The following is a 21,847-nucleotide window of genomic DNA, read 5'->3' on the forward strand; positions in this document are numbered from 1 at the left end:
ATTAGGGTGGGTCACATGGGGTCATTGAGTACATATATAGGACTAGGGTGGGACACATGGGGTCATTGAGCACTAACATAGGATTAGGGTGGGTCACCTGGGGTCATTGAGTACTTATATAGGACTAGGATGAGTCACATGGGGTCATTGAGTACTTATATAGGACTAGGGTGGGTCACATGGGGTGATTGAGTAATTATATAGTACTGGGGTGGGTCACATGGAATCATAGAGTACTTATATAGGACTAGGGTGGGTCACATGGGGTCATTGAGTACTTATATAGGACTAGCGTGGGTCACATGGGGTCATTGTGTACATATATAGGATTAGGGTGGGTCACATGGGTTCTTTGACTACATATATAGGACTATGGTGGGTCACATGGGGTCATTGTGTACATATATAGGACTAGGGTGGGTCACATGGGGTCATTGACTACATATATAGGACTAGGGTGGGTCACATGGGGTCATAGAGCATTAATATATGACTAGGGTGGGTCACCTGCGGTCATTGAGTACTTATATAGAACTAGGGTGGGTCACATGGGGTCATTGAGTACTCATATAGGACTAGCGTGGGTCACATGGGGTCATTGAGTACTTATATAGGACTAGGGTAGGTCACATGGGGTCATTGAGTACTTATATAGGACTAGGGTGGGTCACATGGGGTCATTTAGTACTTATATAGGACTAGCGTGGGTCACATGGGGTCATTGAGCACTAATATAGGACTATGGTGGGTCACCTGGGGTCATTGAGTACTTATATAGGACTAGCGTGGGTCACATGGGGTCATGGAGCACTAATATAGGACTATGGTGGGTCACCTGGGGTCATTGAGTACTTATATAGAACTAGGGTGGGTCACATGGGGTCATTGAGTACTTTTATAGGACTAGCGTGGGTCACATGGAGCCATTGAGCACTAATATAGGACTATGGTGGGTCATCTGGGGTCATTGAGTACTTATATAGTACTAGGATGGGTCACATGGGGTCATTGAGTACTTATATAGGACTAGGGTGGGTCACATGGGGTCATTGAATACTTATATAGGACTAACGTGGGTCACGTGGGGTCATTGAGTACTTATATAGGACTAGGGTAGGTCACATGGGGTCATTGAGTACTTATATAGGACTAGGGTGGGTCACATGGGGTCATTTAGTACTTATATAGAACTAGCGTGGGTCACATGGGGTCATTGAGCACTAATATAGGACTATGGTGGGTCACCTGGGGTCATTGAGTACTTATATAGGACTAGCGTGGGTCACATGGGGTCATGGAGCACTAATATAGGACTATGGTGGGTCACCTGGGGTCATTGAGTACTTATATAGAACTAGGGTGGGTCACATGGGGTCATTGAGTACTTTTATAGGACTAGCGTGGGTCACATGGAGCCATTGAGCACTAATATAGGACTATGGTGGGTCATCTGGGGTCATTGAGTACTTATATAGTACTAGGATGGGTCACATGGGGTCATTGAGTACTTATATAGGACTAGGGTGGGTCACATGGGGTCATTGAATACTTATATAGGACTAACGTGGGTCACATGGGGTCATTGAGTACTTATATAGGACTAGGGTGGGTCAAATGGAGTTATTGAGTACTTATATAGGACTAGGGTGGGTCACATGGGGTAATTGAGTACTTATATAGGACAAGGGTTGGTCACATGGGGTCGTTGAGTACTTATATAGGACTAGCGTGGGTCACATGAGGTCATTGTGTACTTAAATAGGACTAGGGTGGGTCACATGGTGTCATTGAGTACTTATATAGGACTAGGGTGGGTCACATGTGGTCATTGAGTACTTATATAAGACTAGCGTGGGTCACATGGGGTCATTGTGTACATATATATGATTAGGGTGGGTCACATGGGGTCATTGAGTACATATATAGGACTAGGGTGGGTCACATGGGGTCATTGAGCACTAAGATAGGACTAGGGTGGGTCACTTGGGGTCATTGAGTACTTATATAGGACTAGGATGAGTCACATGGGGTCATTGAGTACTTATATAGGACTAGGGTGGTTCACATGGGGTGATTGAGTAATTATATAGTACTGGGGTGGGTCACATGGGGTCATTGTGTACATATATAGGACTAGGGTGGTTCACCTGGGGTCATTGAGTACTTATATAGGACTAGGATGAGTCACATGGAGTCATTGACTACATATATAGGACTAGGGTGGGTCACATGGGGTCATTGAATACTTATATAGGACTAGGGTAGGTCACATGGGGTCATTGAGTACTTATATAGGACTAGGGTGGGTCACATGGGGTCATTGTGTACATATATAGGATTAGGGTGGGTCACATGGGGTCATTGAGTACATATATAGGACTAGGGTGGGTCACATGGGGTCATTGAGCACTAAGATAGGACTAGGGTGGGTCACTTGGGGTCATTGAGTACTTATATAGGACTAGGATGAGTCACATGGGGTCATTGAGTACTTATATAGGACTAGGGTGGTTCACATGGGGTGATTGAGTAATTATATAGTACTGGGGTGGGTCACATGGGGTCATTGTGTACATATATAGGACTAGGGTGGTTCACCTGGGGTCATTGAGTACTTATATAGGACTAGGATGAGTCACATGGAGTCATTGACTACATATATAGGACTAGGGTGGGTCACATGGGGTCATTGAATACTTATATAGGACTAGGGTAGGTCACATGGGGTCATTGAGTACTTATATAGGACTAGGGTGGGTCACATGGGGTCATTGAATACTTATATAGGACTAGCGTGGGTCACATAGGGTCATTGAGTACTTATATAGGACTAGGGTGGGTCACATGGAGTTTTTGAGTACTTATATAGGACTAGGGTGGGTCACAATAGGTCATTGAGTACTTATATAGGACTAGGGTTGGTCACATAAGGTCATTGAGTACTTATATAGGACTAGGATGGGTCACATGGGATCATTGAGTACTTATATAGGACTGGGGTGGGTCACATGGAATCATAGAGTACTTATATAGGACTAGGGTGGGTCACATGGTGTCATTGAGTACTTATATAGGACTAGCGTGGGTCACATGGGGTCATTGTGTACATATATAGGATTAGGGTGGGTCACATGGGGTCATTGAGTACTTTTATAAGACTATGGTGGCTGACCTGGGGTCATTGAGTACTTATATAGGACTAGGATGAGTCACATGGGGTCATTGAGTTCTTATATAGGACTAGGGTGGGTCACATGGGGTCATTGAGTATTTATATAGGACTAGAGTGGGTCACATGGGGTCATTGAGTACTTATTTAGGTCTAGCGTGTGTCACATGGGGTCATTGTGTACATATATAGGATTAGGGTGGGTCACATGGGGTCATTGAGTACATATATAGGACTAGGGTGGGACACATGGGGTCATTGAGCACTAATATAGGATTAGGGTGGGTCACCTGGGGTCATTGAGTACTTATATAGGACTAGGATGAGTCACATGGGGTCATTGAGTACTTATATAGGACTAGGGTGGGTCACATGGGGTGATTGAGTATTTATATAGGACTAGAGTGGGTCACATGGGGTCATTGAGTACTTATTTAGGACTAGCGTGGGTCACATTGGGTCATTGGGCACTAATATAGGACTAGGGTGGGTCACCTGGGGCCATCGAGTACTTATATAGGAATAGGATGGGTCACATGGGATCATTGAGTACTTATATAGGACTGGGGTGGGTCACATGGAATCATAGAGTACTTATATAGGACTAGGGTGGGTCACATGGGGTCATTGAGTACTTATATAGGACTAGCGTGGGTCACATGGGGTCATTGTGTACATATATAGGATTAAGGTGGGTCACATGGGGTCATTGAGTACATATATAGGACTAGGGTGGGTCACATGGGGTCATTGAGCACTAAGATAGGACTAGGGTGGGTCACTTGGGGTCATTGAGTACTTATATAGGACTAGGATGAGTCACATGGGGTCATTGAGTACTTATATAGGACTAGGGTGGGTCACATGGGGTGATTGGGTAATTATATAGTACTGGGGTGGGTCACATGGGGTCATTGTGTACATATATAGGACTAGGGTGGTTCACCTGGGGTCATTGAGTACTTATATAGGACTAGGATGAGTCACATGGAGTCATTGACTACATATATAGGACTAGGGTGGGTCACATGGGGTCATTGAATACTTATATAGGACTAGGGTAGGTCACATGGGGTCATTGAGTACTTATATAGGACTAGGGTGGGTCACATGGGGTCATTGAATACTTATATAGGACTAGCGTGGGTCACATAGGGTCATTGAGTACTTATATAGGACTAGGGTGGGTCACATGGAGTTTTTGAGTACTTATATAGGACTAGGGTGGGTCACAATAGGTCATTGAGTACTTATATAGGACTAGGGTTGGTCACATAAGGTCATTGAGTACTTATATAGGACTAGGATGGGTCACATGGGATCATTGAGTACTTATATAGGACTGGGGTGGGTCACATGGAATCATAGAGTACTTATATAGGACTAGGGTGGGTCACATGGGGTCATTGAGTACTTATATAGGACTAGCGTGGGTCACATGGGGTCATTGTGTACATATATAGGATTAGGGTGGGTCACATGTGGTCATTGAGTACTTATATAGGACTAGGATGAGTCACATGGGGTCATTGAGTACTTATATAGGACTAGGGTGGGTCACATGGGGTGATTGAGTAATTATATAATACTGGGGTGGGTCACATGGGGTCATTGTGTACATATATAGGACTAGGGTGGTTCACCTGGGGTCATTGAGTACTTATATAGGACTAGGATGAGTCACATGGAGTCATTGACTACATATATAGGACTAGGGTGGGTCACATGGGGTGATTGAGTATTTATATAGGACTAGAGTGGGTCACATGGGGTCATTGAGTACTTATTTAGGACTAGCGTGGGTCACATGGGGTCATTGAGCACTAATATAGGACTAGGGTGGGTCACCTGGGGCCATTGAGTACTTATATAGGACTAGGATGGGTCACATGGGATCATTGAGTACTTATATAGGACTAGGATGGGTCACATGGGATCATTGAGTACCTATATAGGACTAGGGTGGGTCACATGGGGTCATTGAGTATTTATATAGGACTAGCGTGGGTCACATGGGGACATTGTGTACATATATAGGATTAGGGTGGGTCACATGGGGTCATTGAGTACAAATATAGGACTAGGGTGGGTCACATGGGGTCATTGAGCACTAATATAGGACTAGGGTGGGTCACTTGGGGTCATTGAGTACTTATATAGGACTAGGATGAGTCACATGGGGTCATTGAGTACTTATATAGGACTAGGGTGGGTCACATGGGGTGATTGAGTACATATATAGGACTAGGGTTGGTCACATGGGGTCACTGAGCACTAATATAGGACTAGGGTGGGTCACCTGGGGTCATTGAGTACTTTTATAAGACTATGGTGGCTGACCTGGGGTCATTGAGTACTTATATAGGACTAGGGTGGGTCACATGTGGTCATTGAGTACTTATATAAGACTAGCGTAGGTCACATGGGGTCATTGTGTACATATATAGGATTAGGGTGGGTCACATGGGGTCACTGAGCACTAATATAGGACTAGGGTGGGTCACCTGGGGTCATTGAGTACTTTTATAAGACTATGGTGGCTGACCTGGGGTCATTGAGTACTTATATAGGACTAGGGTGGGTCACATGGGGTCATTGAGTATTTATATAGGACTAGAGTGGGTCACATGGGGTCATTGAGTACTTATTTAGGTCTAGCGTGGGTCACATGGGGTCATTGTGTACATATATAGGATTAGGGTGGGTCACATGGGGTCATTGAGTACATATATAGGACTAGGGTGGGACACATGGGGTCATTGAGCACTAATATAGGACTAGGGTGGGTCACCTGGGGTCATTGAGTACTTATATAGGACTAGGATGAGTCACATGGGGTCATTGAGTACTTATATAGGACTAGGGTGGGTCACATGGGGTGATTGAGTATTTATATAGGACTAGAGTGGGTCACATGGGGTCATTGAGTACTTATTTAGGACTAGCGTGGGTCACATTGGGTCATTGAGCACTAAGATAGGACTAGGGTGGGTCACTTGGGGTCATTGAGTACTTATATAGGACTAGGATGAGTCACATGGGGTCATTGAGTACTTATATAGGACTGGGGTGGGTCACATGGAATCATAGAGTACTTATATAGGACTAGGGTGGGTCACATGGGGTCATTGAGTACTTATATAGGACTAGCGTGGGTCACATGGGGTCATTGTGTACATATATAGGATTATGGTGGGTCACATGGGGTCATTGAGTACATATATAGGACTAGGGTGGGTCACATGGGGTCATTGAGCACTAAGATAGGACTAGGGTGGGTCACTTGGGGTCATTGAGTACTTATATAGGACTAGGATGAGTCACATGGGGTCATTGAGTACTTATATAGGACTAGGGTGGGTCACATGGGGTGATTGAGTAATTATATAGTACTGGGGTGGGTCACATGGGGTCATTGTGTACATATATAGGACTAGGGTGGTTCACCTGGGGTCATTGAGTACTTATATAGGACTAGGATGAGTCACATGGAGTCATTGACTACATATATAGGACTAGGGTGGGTCACATGGAGTTTTTGAGTACTTATATAGGACTAGGGTGGGTCACAATAGGTCATTGAGTACTTATATAGGACTAGGGTTGGTCACATAAGGTCATTGAGTACTTATATAGGACTAGGATGGGTCACATGGGATCATTGAGTACTTATATAGGACTGGGGTGGGTCACATGGAATCATAGAGTACTTATATAGGACTAGGGTGGGTCACATGGGGTCATTGAGTACTTATATAGGACTAGCGTGGGTCATATGGGGTCATTGTGTACATATATAGGATTAGGGTGGGTCACATGGGTTCTTTGACTACATATATAGGACTATGGTGGGTCACATGGGGTCATTGAGTACTTATATAGGACTAGGGTGGGTCACATGGAGTTATTGAGTACTTATATAGGACTAGGGTGGGTCACATTAGGTCATTGAGTACTTATATAGGACTAGGGTGGGTCACATGGGGTCATTGAATACTTATATAGGACTAGCGTGGGTCACATAGGGTCATTGAGTACTTATATAGGACTAGGGTGGGTCACAATAGGTCATTGAGTACTTATATAGGACTAGGGTTGGTCACATAAGGTCATTGAGTACTTATATAGGACTAGGATGGGTCACATGGGATCATTGAGTACTTATATAGGACTGGGGTGGGTCACATGGAATCATAGAGTACTTATATAGGACTAGGGTGGGTCACATGGGGTCATTGAGTACTTATATAGGACTAGCGTGGGTCACATGGGGTCATTGTGTACATATATAGGATTAGGGTGGGTCACATGGGTTCTTTGACTACATATATAGGACTATGGTGGGTCACATGGGGTCATTGAGTACTTATATAGGACTAGGGTGGGTCACATGGAGTTATTGAGTACTTATATAGGACTAGGGTGGGTCACATGGTTTTATTGAGTACTTATATAGGACTAGGGTGGGTCACATGGGGTCATTGAGTACTTATATAGGACTAGCGTGGGTCACATGGGGTCATTGTGTACATATATAGGACTAGGGTGGGTCACATGGGGTCATTGACTACATATATAGGACTAGGGTGGGTCACATGGGGTCATAGAGCATTAATATATGACTAGGGTGGGTCACCTGCGGTCATTGAGTACTTATATAGAACTAGGGTGGGTCACATGGGGTCATTGAGTACTCATATAGGACTAGCGTGGGTCACATGGGGTCATTGAGTACTTATATAGGACTAGGGTAGGACACATGGGGTCATTGAGTACTTATATAGGACTAGGGTGGGTCACATGGGGTCATTTAGTACTTATATAGGACTAGCGTGGGTCACATGGGGTCATTGAGCACTAATATAGGACTATGGTGGGTCACCTGGGGTCATTGAGTACTTATATAGGACTAGCGTGGGTCACATGGGGTCATGGAGCACTAATATAGGACTATGGTGGGTCACCTGGGGTCATTGAGTACTTATATAGAACTAGGGTGGGTCACATGGGGTCATTGAGTACTTTTATAGGACTAGCGTGGGTCACATGGGGCCATTGAGCACTAATATAGGACTATGGTGGGTCATCTGGGGTCATTGAGTACTTATATAGTACTAGGATGGGTCACATGGGGTCATTGAGTACTTATATAGGACTAGGGTGGGTCACATGGGGTCATTGAATACTTATATAGGACTAACGTGGGTCACATGGGGTCATTGAGTACTTATATAGGACTAGGGTGGGTCAAATGGAGTTATTGAGTACTTATATAGGACTAGGGTGGGTCACATGGGGTAATTGAGTACTTATATAGGACAAGGGTGGGTCACATGGGGTCGTTGAGTACTTATATAGGACTAGCGTGGGTCACATGGGGTCATTGTGTACTTAAATAGGACTAGGGTGGGTCACATGGTGTCATTGAGTACTTATATAGGACTAGGGTGGGTCACATGTGGTCATTGAGTACTTATATAAGACTAGCGTGGGTCACATGGGGTCATTGTGTACATATATAGGATTAGGGTGGGTCACATGGGGTCATTGAGTACATATATAGGACTAGGGTGGGTCACATGGGGTCATTGAGTACTAAGATAGGACTAGGGTGGGTCACTTGGGGTCATTGAGTACTTATATAGGACTAGGATGAGTCACATGGGGAGATTGAGTACTTATATAGGACTAGGGTGGGTCACATGGGGTGATTGAGTAATTATATAGTACTGGGGTGGGTCACATGGGGTCATTGTGTACATATATAGGACTAGGGTGGTTCACCTGGGGTCATTGAGTACTTATATAGGACTAGGATGAGTCACATGGAGTCATTGACTACATATATAGGACTAGGGTGGGTCACATGGGGTCATTGAATACTTATATAGGACTAGGGTAGGTCACATGGGGTCATTGAGTACTTATATAGGACTAGGGTGGGTCACATGGGGTCATTGAATACTTATATAGGACTAGCGTGGGTCACATAGGGTCATTGAGTACTTATATAGGACTAGGGTGGGTCACATGGAGTTTTTGAGTACTTATATAGGACTAGGGTGGGTCACAATAGGTCATTGAGTACTTATATAGGACTAGGGTTGGTCACATAAGGTCATTGAGTACTTATATAGGACTAGGATGGGTCACATGGGATCATTGAGTACTTATATAGGACTGGGGTGGGTCACATGGAATCATAGAGTACTTATATAGGACTAGGGTGGGTCACATGGGGTCATTGAGTACTTATATAGGACTAGCGTGGGTCACATGGGGTCATTGTGTACATATATAGGATTAGGGTGGGTCACATGGGGTCATTGAGTACTTTTATAAGACTATGGTGGCTGACCTGGGGTCATTGAGTACTTATATAGGACTAGGATGAGTCACATGGGGTCATTGAGTACTTATATAGGACTAGGGTGGGTCACATGGGGTCATTGAGTATTTATATAGGACTAGAGTGGGTAACATGGGGTCATTGAGTACTTATTTAGGTCTAGCGTGGGTCACATGGGGTCATTGTGTACATATATAGGATTAGGGTGGGTCACATGGGGTCATTGAGTACATATATAGGACTAGGATGAGTCACATGGGGTCATTGAGTACTTATATAGGACTAGGGTGGGTCACATGGGGTGATTGAGTATTTATATAGGACTAGAGTGGGTCACATGGGGTCATTGAGTACTTATTTAGGACTAGCGTGGGTCACATTGGGTCATTGAGCACTAATATAGGACTAGGGTGGGTCACCTGGGGCCATCGAGTACTTATATAGGAATAGGATGGGTCACATGGGATCATTGAGTACTTATATAGGACTGGGGTGGGTCACATGGAATCATAGTGTACTTATATAGGACTAGGGTGGGTCACCTGGGGCCATTGAGTACTTATATAGGACTAGGATGGGTCACATGGGATCATTGAGTACTTATATAGGACTAGGATGGGACACATGGGGTCATTGAGCACTAATATAGGATTAGGGTGGGTCACCTGGGGTCATTGAGTACTTATATAGGACTAGGATGAGTCACATGGGGTCATTGAGTACTTATATAGGACTAGGATGAGTCACATGGGGTCATTGAGTACTTATATAGGACTAGGGTGGGTCACATGGGGTGATTGAGTATTTATATAGGACTAGAGTGGGTCACATGGGGTCATTGAGTACTTATTTAGGACTAGCGTGGGTCACATTGGGTCATTGAGCACTAATATAGGACTAGGGTGGGTCACCTGGGGCCATCGAGTACTTATATAGGAATAGGATGGGTCACATGGGATCATTGAGTACTTATATAGGACTGGGGTGGGTCACATGGAATCATAGTGTACTTATATAGGACTAGGGTGGGTCACATGGGGTCATTGAGTACTTATATAGGACTAGCGTGGGTCACATGGGGTCATTGTGTACATATATAGGATTAAGGTGGGTCACATGGGGTCATTGAGTACATATATAGGACTAGGGTGGGTCACATGGGGTCATTGAGCACTAAGATAGGACTAGGGTGGGTCACTTGGGGTCATTGAGTACTTATATAGGACTAGGATGAGTCACATGGGGTCATTGAGTACTTATATAGGACTAGGGTGGGTCACATGGGGTGATTGAGTAATTATATAGTACTGGGGTGGGTCACATGGGGTCATTGTGTACATATATAGGACTAGGGTGGTTCACCTGGGGTCATTGAGTACTTATATAGGACTAGGATGAGTCACATGGAGTCATTGACTACATATATAGGACTAGGGTGGGTCACATGGGGTCATTGAATACTTATATAGGACTAGGGTAGGTCACATGGGGTCATTGAGTACTTATATGGGACTAGGGTGGGTCACATGGGGTCATTGAATACTTATATAGGACTAGCGTGGGTCACATAGGGTCATTGAGTACTTATATAGGACTAGGGTGGGTCACATGGAGTTTTTGAGTACTTATATAGGACTAGGGTGGGTCACAATAGGTCATTGAGTACTTATATAGGACTAGGGTTGGTCACATAAGGTCATTGAGTACTTATATAGGACTAGGATGGGTCACATGGGATCATTGAGTACTTATATAGGACTGGGGTGGGTCACATGGAATCATAGAGTACTTATATAGGACTAGGGTGGGTCACATGGGGTCATTGAGTACTTATATAGGACTAGCGTGGGTCACATGGGGTCATTGTGTACATATATAGGATTAGGGTGGGTCACATGTGGTCATTGAGTACATATATAGGACTAGGGTGGGTCACATGGGGTCATTGAGCACTAATATAGGACTAGGGTGGGTCACTTGGGGTCATTGAGTACTTATATAGGACTAGGATGAGTCACATGGGGTCATTGAGTACTTATATAGGACTAGGGTGGGTCACATGGGGTGATTGAGTACTTATTTAGGACTAGCGTGGGTCACATGGGGTCATTGTGTACATATATAGGATTACGGTGGGTCACATGGGGTCATTGAGTACATATATAGGACTAGGGTGGGACACATGGGGTCATTGAGCACTAACATAGGATTAGGGTGGGTCACCTGGGGTCATTGAGTACTTATATAGGACTAGGATGAGTCACATGGGGTCATTGAGTACTTATATAGGACTAGGGTGGGTCACATGGGGTGATTGAGTAATTATATAGTACTGGGGTGGGTCACATGGGGTCATTGTGTACATATATAGGACTAGGGTGGTTCACCTGGGGTCATTGAGTACTTATATAGGACTAGGATGAGTCACATGGAGTCATTGACTACATATATAGGACTAGGGTGGGTCACATGGGGTGATTGAGTATTTATATAGGACTAGAGTGGGTCACATGGGGTCATTGAGTACTTATTTAGGACTAGCGTGGGTCACATGGGGTCATTGAGCACTAATATAGGACTAGGGTGGGTCACCTGGGGCCATTGAGTACTTATATAGGACTAGGATGGGTCACATGGGATCATTGAGTACTTATATAGGACTAGGATGGGTCACATGGGATCATTGAGTACTTATATAGGACTGGGGTGGGTCACATGGAATCATAGAGTACTTATATAGGACTAGGGTGGGTCACATGGGGTCATTGAGTACTTATATAGGACTAGCGTGAGTCACATGGGGTCATTGTGTACATATATAGGATTAGGGTGGGTCACATGGGGTCATTGAGTACAAATATAGGACTAGGGTGGGTCACATGGGGTCATTGAGCACTAATATAGGACTAGGGTGGGTCACTTGGGGTCATTGAGTACTTATATAGGACTAGGATGAGTCACATGGGGTCATTGAGTACTTATATAGGACTAGGGTGGGTCACATGGGGTGATTGAGTAATTATATAGTACTGGGGTGGGTCACATGGGGTCAATGTGTACATATATAGGACTAGGGTGGGTCACCTGGGGTCATTGAGTACTTATATAGGACTAGGGTGGGTCACATGGGGTCATTGAATACTTATATAGGACTAGGGTGGGTCACATGTGGTCATTGAGTACTTATATAGGACTAGGGTTGTCACATGCGGTCATTGAGTACTTATATAGGACTAGGGTGGGTCACATGGGGTAATTGAGTACTTATATACGACAAAGGTGGGTCACATGGGTACATTGAGTACTTATATAGGACTAGGGTGGGTCACATGTGGTCATTGAGTACTTATATAGGACAAGGGTGGGTCACATGTGGTCATTGAGTACTTATATAAGACTAGCGTGGGTCACATGGGGTCATTGTGTACATATATAGGATTAGGGTGGGTCACATGGGGTCATTGAGTACTTATATAGGACTAGGATGAGTCACATGGGGTCATTGAGTACTTATATAGGACTAGGGTGGGTCACATGGGGTCATTGTGTACATATATAGGATTAGGGTGGGTCACATGTGGTCATTGAGTACATATATAGGACTAGGGTGGGTCACATGGGGTAATTGAGTACTTATATAGGACAAGGGTGGGTCACATGGGTACATTGAGTACTTATATAGGACTAGGGTGGGTCACATGTGGTCATTGAGTACTTATATAGGACAAGGGTGGGTCACATGTGGTCATTGAGTACTTATATAAGACTAGCGTGGGTCACATGGGGTCATTGTGTACATATATAGGATTAGGGTGGGTCACATGGGGTCATTGAGTACATATATAGGACTAGGGTTGGTCACATGGGGTCACTGAGCACTAATATAGGACTAGGGTGGGTCACCTGGGGTCATTGAGTACTTTTATAAGACTAGGGTGGCTGACCTGGGGTCATTGAGTACTTATATAGGACTAGGGTGGGTCACATGTGGTCATTGAGTACTTATATAAGACTAGCGTAGGTCACATGGGGTCATTGTGTACATATATAGGATTAGGGTGGGTCACATGGGGTCATTGAGTACATATATAGGACTAGGTTTGGTCACATGGGGTCACTGAGCACTAATATAGGACTAGGGTGGGTCACCTGGGGTCATTGAGTACTTATTTAGGTCTAGCGTGGGTCACATGGGGTCATTGTGTACATATATAGGATTAGGGTGGGTCACATGGGGTCATTGAGTACATATATAGGACTAGGGTGGGACACATGGGGTCATTGAGCACTAATATAGGACTAGTGTGGGTCACCTGGGGTCATTGAGTACTTATATAGGACTAGGATGAGTCACATGGGGTCATTGAGTACTTATATAGGACTAGGGTGGGTCACATGGGGTGATTGAGTATTTATATAGGACTAGAGTGGGTCACATGGGGCCATTGAGTACTTATATAGGACTAGGATGGGTCACATGGGATCATTGAGTACTTATATAGGACTAGGGTGGGTCACATGGAATCATAGAGTACTTATGTAGGACTAGGGTGGGTCACATGGGGTCATTGATTACTTATATAGGACTAGCGTGGGTCACATGGGGTCATTGTGTACATATATAGGATTAGGGTGGGTCACATGGGGTCATTGAGTACATATATAGGACTAGGGTGGGTCACATGGGGTCATTGAGCACTAATATAGGACTAGGGTGGTCACTTGGGGTCATTGAGAACTTATTTAGGACTAGGATGAGTCACATGGGGTCATTGAGTACTTATATAGGACTATGGTGGGACAGATGGGGTCATTGAGCACTAATATAGGACTAGGGTGGGTCACCTGGGGTCATTGAGTACTTATATAGGACTAGGATGAGTCACATGGGGTGACTGAGTACTTATATAGGACTAGGGTGGGTCACATTAGGTCATTGAGTACTTATATAGGACTAGGGTGGTCACATGGGGTTATTGAGTACTTATATAGGACTAGGGTGGGTCACATGTTGTCATTGAGTACCTTTATAGGACTAGCGTGGGTCACATGGGGTCATTGTGTACATATATAGGACTAGGGTGGGTCACATGGGGTCATTGACAACATATATAGGACTAGGGTGGGTCACATGGGGCGATAGTGCACTAATATATGACTAGGGTGGGTCAGCTGGGGTCATTGAGTAGTTATATAGAACTAGGGTGGGTCACATGGGGTCATTGAGTACTTATATAGGACTAGCGTGGGTCACATGGGGTTGTTTGAGTACTTATATAGGACTAGGGTGGGTCACATGGAGTTATTGAGTACTTATATAGGACTAGGGTGGGTCACAATAGGTCATTGAGTACTTATATAGGACTAGGGTGGGTCACATGTGGTCATTGAGTACTTATATAGGACTAGCGTGGGTCACATGGGGTCATTGTGTACTTATATAGGACTAGGGTGGCTCACATGGGGTCATTGAGTACTTATATAGGAAAAGGGTGGGTCACAGGGGGTCATTGAGTACTTATCTAGGACTGGGGTGGGTCACATGTGGTCATTGAGTACTTATATAGGACTAACGTGGGTCACATGGGGTCATTGTGTACTTATATAGGACTAGGGTGGCTCACATGGGGTCATTGAGTACTTATATAGGACTAGCGCGGGTCACATGGGGTCATTGAGCACTAATATAGGACTATGGTGGGTGACCTGGAGTCATTGAGTACTAATATAGAACTAGGATGAGTCACATGGGGTCATTGAGCACTAATATAGGACTATGGTGGGTCATCTGGGGTCATTGAGTACTTATATAGTACTAGGATGGGTCACATGGGGTCATTGAGTACTTATATAGGACTAGCGTGGGTCACATGGGGTCGTTGAGTACTTATATAGGACTTGGGTGGGTGACATGGAGTTATTGAGTACTTATATAGGACTTGGGTGGGTCACATTAGGTCATTGAGTACTTATATAGGACTAGGGTGGGTCACATAGGGACATTGAGTACTAATATAGGACTAGGCTGGCTGACCTGGGGTCATTGAGTACTTATATAGGACTAGGGTGGGTCACATGGGGTCATTGAGTACTTATATCGGACAAGGGTGGGTCACATGGGGTCATTGAGTACTTATATAGAACTAGGGTGGGTCACATGGGGTCATTGAGTAGTTATATAGGACTAGCGTGGGTCAAATAGGGTCATTGAGTACTTATATAGGACTAGCGTGGGTCACATGGGGTCATTGTGTACATATATAAGACTAGGGTGGGTCACATGGGTTCATTGACTACATATATAGGACTAGGATGGGTCACATGGGGTCATGGAGCACTAATATATGACTAGGATGGGTCACCTGGGGTCATTGAGTACTTATATAGAACTAGCGTGGGTCACATGGGGTCATAGAGCACTAATATATGATTAGGGTGGGTCACCTGGGGTCATTGAGTACTTATATAGAACTAGGGTGGGTCACATGGGGTCATTGAGTACCTTTATAGGACTAGCGTGGGTCACATGGGGTCATTGTGTACATATATAGGACTAGGGTGGGTCACATGGGGTCATTGACAACATATATAGGACTAGGGTGGGTCACATGGGGCGATAGTGCACTAATATATGACTAGGGTGGGTCAGCTGGGGTCATTGAGTAGTTATATAGAACTAGGGTGGGTCACATGGGGTCATTGAGTACTTATATAGGACTAGCGTGGGTCACATGGGGTTGTTTGAGTACTTATATAGGACTAGGGTGGGTCACATGGAGTTATTGAGTACTTATATAGGACTAGGGTGGGTCACAATAAGTCATTGAGTACTTATATAGGACTAGGGTGGGTCACATGTGGTCATTGAGTACTTATATAGGACTAGCGTGGGTCACATGGGGTCATTGTGTACTTATATAGGACTAGGGTGGCTCACATGGGGTCATTGAGTACTTATATAGGAAAAGGGTGGGTCACAGGGGGTCATTGAGTACTTATCTAGGACTGGGGTGGGTCACATGTGGTCATTGAGTACTTATATAGGACTAACGTGGGTCACATGGGGTCATTGTGTACTTATATAGGACTAGGGTGGCTCACATGGGGTCATTGAGTACTTATATAGGACTAGCGCGGGTCACATGGGGTCATTGAGCACTAATATAGGACTATGGTGGGTGACCTGGAGTCATTGAGTACTAATATAGAACTAGGATGAGTCACATGGGGTCATTGAGCACTAATATAGGACTATGGTGGGTCATCTGGGGTCATTGAGTACTTATATAGTACTAGGATGGGTCACATGGGGTCATTGAGTACTTATATAGGACTAGCGTGGGTCACATGGGGTCGTTGAGTACTTATATAGGACTTGGGTGGGTGACATGGAGTTATTGAGTACTTATATAGGACTTGGGTGGGTCACATTAGGTCATTGAGTACTTATATAGGACTAGGGTGGGTCACATAGGGACATTGAGTACTAATATAGGACTAGGCTGGCTGACCTGGGGTCATTGAGTACTTATATAGGACTAGGGTGGGTCACATGGGGTCATTGAGTACTTATATCGGACAAGGGTGGGTCACATGGGGTCATTGAGTACTTATATAGAACTAGGGTGGGTCACATGGGGTCATTGAGTAGTTATATAGGACTAGCGTGGGTCAAATAGGGTCATTGAGTACTTATATAGGACTAGCGTGGGTCACATGGGGTCATTGTGTACATATATAAGACTAGGGTGGGTCACATGGGTTCATTGACTACATATATAGGACTAGGATGGGTCACATGGGGTCATGGAGCACTAATATATGACTAGGATGGGTCACCTGGGGTCATTGAGTACTTATATAGAACTAGCGTGGGTCACATGGGGTCATAGAGCACTAATATATGATTAGGGTGGGTCACCTGGGGTCATTGAGTACTTATATAGAACTAGGGTGGGTCACATGGGGTCATTGAGTACTTATATAGGACTAGCGTGGGTCACATGGGGTCATTGAACACTAATATAGGACTATGGTGGGACACCTGGGGTCATTGAGTACTTATATAGGACTAGGGTGGGTCACATGGGGTCATTGAGTACTTATATAGGACTAGCGTGGGTCACATGGGGTCATTGTGTACATATATAGGACTAGGGTGGGTCACATGGGGTCATTGAGTACTTATATAGGACTAGGGTGGGTCACATGGGGTTATTGAGAACTTATATAGGACTAGGGTGGGTCACATGGGGTCATTGAATACTTATATAGGACTAGGGTGGGTCACATGGGGTCATTGAGTACTTATATAGGACAAGGGTGGGTCACATGGGGTTATTGAGTACTTATATAGGACTAGGGTGGGTCACATGGGGTCATTGAGTACTTATATAGGAAAAGGGTGGGTCACATGGGGTCATTGAGTACTTATATAGGACTAGGGTGGGTCACATGTGGTCATTGAGTACTTATATAGGACTAGCGTGGGTCACATGGGGTCATTGTGTACTTATATAGGACTAGGGTGGCTCACATGGGGTCATTGAGTACTTATATAGGACTAGCGTGGGTCACAAGGCGTCATTGTGTACTTATATAGGACTAGGGTGGTCACATGGTGTCATTGAGTACTTATATAAGACTAGCGTGGGTCACATGGGGTCATTGAGTACTTATATAGGACTAGGGTGGGTCACATGGAGTTATTGAGTACTTATATATGTCTAGGGTGGGTGACATTAGGTCATTGAGTACTTATATAGGACTAGGGTGGGTCACATGGGGTTATAGAGTACTTATATAGGACTAGGGTGGGTCACATGGGGTCATTGAGTACTTATATAGGACTAGCGTGTGTCACATGGGGTCATTGTGTACATATTTAGGACTAGGGTGGGTCACATGGGGTCATTGACTACATATATAGGACTAGGGTGTGTCACATGGGGTCATAGAGCACTAATATATGACTAGGGTGGGTCACCTGGGGTCATTGAGTTCTTATATAGAACTAGGGTGGGTCACATGGGGTCATTGAGTACTTATATAGGACTAGCGCGGGTCACATGGGGTCATTGAGCACTAATATAGGACTATGGTGGGTGACCTGGAGTCATTGAGTACTTATATAGGACTAGGGTGGGTCACATAGGGACATTGAGTACTAATATAGGACTAGGCTGGCTGACCTGGGGTCATGGAGTACTTATATAGGACTAGGGTGGGTCACATGGGGTCATTGAGTACTTATATCGGACAAGGGTGGGTCACATGGGGTCATTGAGTACTTATATAGAACTAGGGTGGGTCACATGGGGTCATTGAGTACTTATATAGGACTAGGGTGGGTCACATGGGTTCATTGACTACATATATAGGACTAGGATGGGTCACATGGGGTCATGGAGCACTAATATATGACTAGGGTGGGTCACCTGGGGTCATTGAGTACTTATATAGAACTAGGGTGGGTCACATGGGGTCATTGATTACTCATATAGGACTAGCGTGTGTCACATGGGGTCATTGAGTACTTATATAGGACTAGGGTTGGTCACATGGGGTCATTGAGTACTTATATAGAACTAGGGTGGGTCATATGGGGTCATTGAGTACTTATATAGGACTAGCGTGGGTCACATGGGGTCATTGAGTACTTATATAGGACTAGGGTGGGTCACATGGAGTTATTGAGTACTTATATAGGACTAGGGTGGGTCACATGGGGTCATTGAGTACTTATATAGGACTAGCGTGGGTCACATGGGGTCATTGTGTACATATATAGGACTAGGGTGGGTCACATGGGGTCATTGAGTACTTATATAGGACTAGGATGGGTCACATGGGGTCATTGAGTACTTATATAGGACTAGGGTGGGTCACATGGAGTTATTGAGTACTTATATAGGACTAGGATGGGTCACATTAGGTCATTGAGTACTTATATAGGACTAGGGTGGGTCACATGGGGTTATTGAGTACTTATATAGGACTAGGGTGGGTCACATGGGGTCATTGAATACTTATATAGGACTAGGGTGGGTCACATGGGGTCATTGAGTACTTATATAGGACAAGGGTGGGTCACATGGGGTTATTGAGTTCTTATATAGGACTAGGGTGGGTCACATGGGGTCATTGAGTACTTATATAGGAAAAGGGTGGGTCACATGGGGTCATTGAGTACTTATATAGGACTAGGGTAGGTCACATGTGGTCATTGAGTACTTATATAGGACCAGCGTGGGTCACATGGGGTCATTGTGTACTTATATAGGACTAGGGTGGGTCACATGGGGTCATTGAGTACTTATATAGGACTAGCGTGGGTCACAAGGCGTCATTGTGTACTTATATAGGACTAGGGTGGTCACATGGTGTCATTGAGTACTTATATAAGACTAGCGTGGGTCACATGGGGTCATTGAGTACTTATATAGGACTAGGGTGGGTCACATGGAGTTATTGAGTACTTATATAGGACTAGCGTGGGTCACAAGGCGTCATTGTGTACTTATATAGGACTAGGGTGGTCACATGGTGTCATTGAGTACTTATATAAGACTAGCGTTGGTCACATGGGGTCATTGAGTACTTATATAGGACTAGGGTGGGTCACATGGAGTTATTGAGTACTTATATATGTCTAGGGTGGGTGACATTAGGTCATTGAGTACTTATATGGGACTAGGGTGGGTCACATGGGGTTATAGAGTACTTATATAGGACTAGGGTGGGTCACATGGGGTCATTGAGTACTTATATAGGACTAGCGTGTGTCACATGGGGTCATTGTGTACATATTTAGGACTAGGGTGGGTCACATGGGGTCATTGACTACATATATAGGACTAGGGTGGGTCACATAGGGACATTGAGTACTAATATAGGACTAGGCTGGCTGACCTGGGGTCATGGAGTACTTATATAGGACTAGGGTGGGTCACATGGGGTCATTGAGTACTTATATCGGACAAGGGTGGGTCACATGGGGTCATTGAGTACTTATATAGAACTAGGGTGGGTCACATGGGGTCATTGAGTACTTATATAGGACTAGGGTGGGTCACATGGGTTCATTGACTACATATATAGGACTAGGATGGGTCACATGGGGTCATGGAGCACTAATATATGACTAGGGTGGGTCACCTGGGGTCATTGAGTACTTATATAGAACTAGGGTGGGTCACATGGGGTAATTGATTACTCATATAGGACTAGCGTGTGTCACATGGGGTCATTGAGTACTTATATAGGACTAGGGTGGGTCACATGGGGTCATTGAGTACTTATATAGAACTAGGGTGGGTCATATGGGGTCATTGAGTACTTATATAGGACTAGCGTGTGTCACATGGGGTCATTGTGTACATATTTAGGACTAGGGTGGGTCACATGGGGTCATTGACTACATATATAGGACTAGGGTGTGTCACATGGGGTCATAGAGCACTAATATATGACTAGGGTGGGTCACCTGGGGTCATTGAGTTCTTATATAGAACTAGGGTGGGTCACATGGGGTCATTGAGTACTTATATAGGACTAGCGCGGGTCACATGGGGTCATTGAGCACTAATATAGGACTATGGTGGGTGACCTGGAGTCATTGAGTACTTATATAGGACTAGGGTGGGTCACATAGGGACATTGAGTACTAATATAGGACTAGGCTGGCTGACCTGGGGTCATGGAGTACTTATATAGGACTAGGGTGGGTCACCTGGGGTCATTGAGTACTTATATAGAACTAGGGTGGGTCACATGGGGTCATTGATTACTCATATAGGACTAGCGTGTGTCACATGGGGTCATTGAGTACTTATATAGGACTAGGGTTGGTCACATGGGGTCATTGAGTACTTATATAGAACTAGGGTGGGTCATATGGGGTCATTGAGTACTTATATAGGACTAGCGTGGGTCACATGGGGTCATTGAGTACTTATATAGGACTAGGGTGGGTCACATGGAGTTATTGAGTACTTATATAGGACTAGGGTGGGTCACATGGGGTCATTGAGTACTTATATAGGACTAGCGTGGGTCACATGGGGTCATTGTGTACATATATAGGACTAGGGTGGGTCACATGGGGTCATTGAGTACTTATATAGGACTAGGATGGGTCACATGGGGTCATTAGGGTACTTATATAGGACTAGGGTGGGTCACATGGAGTTATTGAGTACTTATATAGGACTAGGGTGGGTCACATGGGGTCATTGAGTACTTATATAGGACTAGCGTGTGTCACATGGGGTCATTGTGTACATATTTAGGACTAGGGTGGGTCACATGGGGTCATTGACTACATATAT

Source organism: Prorops nasuta, unplaced genomic scaffold (genome assembly GCF_024137725.1).
Source record: "Prorops nasuta isolate Cenicafe-Biocafe unplaced genomic scaffold, Cenicafe_Pnas_1.2 PNAS00012, whole genome shotgun sequence".
Lineage (NCBI taxonomy): Eukaryota > Metazoa > Arthropoda > Insecta > Hymenoptera > Bethylidae > Prorops > Prorops nasuta.